Below are 1,661 nucleotides of genomic sequence, written 5' to 3'. Positions count from 1 at the left end.
TATATATACATATATATATATAAAAACAAATAGTAAATGAGTATATGCATATATACGTACAGGTATGTGCATACCGACATCCACCTGTATGTATAGGTGCATATCTGGGTACAGGGCATTGCAAACAAAACATAGACAAGAAAACACACAAGCCACATAGAGAACATTATCCTTCATCAGCTACCCCCGTTTTAACACCGGCGTTTCGAAGAGCTGGGTAGGACGCATCGTTAAAACAGCTCTTCCCATGGACCGCAAATTAAATTTGTATACACAAATTAAACCTTGCCATGGAGGAATGTTGTGGCGGACAAAAAACAAGACAGGAAAACAAACAGAAAAGGCTATACGGCCATATATAGGTTAGAGACAGGTATTCTCTAAATAGAATACACTTGAAAGGGCACAAGCGATTTGAACTTGAGCCAGTAGTGTAAATGTAATGAAAAAGCAAGTTAGTTAAATTGATTCACACAGAATATTAAATACATTTAATAGAAATAATGTACATGTGTATAGATATAAAATAGTCTGACTTATAGAATATAAATGACATCAGGAGTTAAATGGGTAGAAATTTATGAGTCCAACAGCTGTTTCTGGGGGCTTGGTGGTGCGGAATAATGATGGTTACTTAGATCCATTATCGGATAACACTGCCTCTGTCTTTAGGGGAGAGTTTTACATTTGAGGTGTACATAGGATAGAGTTTGAAGAGGGAATGAATTTGTGGAGAACTGTGTTAGGATGGAGGGTTGGGGTGTTTAGATAGAGAGTAGTGGGAGGAGAAAATAGATTTCAGGGTTAGGGTTAAAAATAAGGCTAGTGATAGTAATAGAGGTGGAAGGTGGGAGGAAGGGAGGAAGGTGGTTTAGGTAGTATGTGAATGATAACTTTTGTGATAGTTTGTATGAAGGCTATAGAGTTAAAGGTTGAGATTGTGTTAAAGGTTGAGTTAAAGGCTTGTTATTAATTGGGGCAAATGAGCTGACTGGTTCAGTAGTTAAGGTGGAAGGGGGAGTGAGGAGGTGGTCAAAAGTAGTTGTTAGTGAGATAAAGGAATTGGGTTGGTATTGGAGGGGGTGCTGTAGTAAAGGGAGGAGTATGAAACTGAATAGAGAGGTGCAGGTAGGGAGGAGCAGACTAGAGGTAGATTGGTTAGTTTTCAAAGGAGTGGGGTTTCCTTAAGGACTGTTTGAGGTTGGGGAGGGTGGGGAGGCTAACAGGAAAGTGGGAAGTGGCTGATTTGAAGATCTTGAAAAACTTGAGATGTGTGTACGGGGAAGGAATAAGATAGCAAGGTTAAGTAGTAGGTTGCAAGGCTGACTTTGTTTTAGATCAAGGGGGGGGGGGGTTATTGGTATGGAAACAGGATTATATAGATTTAACGAAGTGCATGAAAGTTGTGTAGTATCTGTGTGCACAAGAATAAATAACATCAGAGAATCTATTGAGTAATGAGGAGTTGTGAAGGCTGTAACTTACACTTACCGATATTTGCATTGTATGGGAGAGCTTCACTTATAATAGACCAGTATGGGCTGTATCGAATATTTTGCGATTTGAGGTTGTGCATGTACATTGCTAAGGAGGGTAGACAGTTTAGAGTTTGGATTAGTGAAAGAGTTCATGTGTGCATGGTAGCGGTACTTCTTAAATAT

General features: G+C 39.3%; 1 long non-coding RNA gene across 1 annotated transcript in view; it reads right to left on the bottom strand.

Moving 5' to 3' along the window:
* Positions 1-1,585, bottom strand: part of LOC128248092 (uncharacterized) — a 26,445-nt gene extending 24,860 nt beyond the window's left edge. Inside the window, exon 1 of the long non-coding RNA XR_008264351.1 lies at positions 1,492-1,585. This is a non-coding gene — a long non-coding RNA (uncharacterized LOC128248092). The remainder of the gene's footprint in view (positions 1-1,491) is intronic.
* Between the last annotated feature and the right edge of the window lie 76 nt (positions 1,586-1,661).

Source organism: Octopus bimaculoides, chromosome 6 (assembly GCF_001194135.2).
Source record: "Octopus bimaculoides isolate UCB-OBI-ISO-001 chromosome 6, ASM119413v2, whole genome shotgun sequence".
Lineage (NCBI taxonomy): Eukaryota > Metazoa > Mollusca > Cephalopoda > Octopoda > Octopodidae > Octopus > Octopus bimaculoides.
This window is presented reverse-complemented; position numbering and strand designations above follow the sequence as displayed.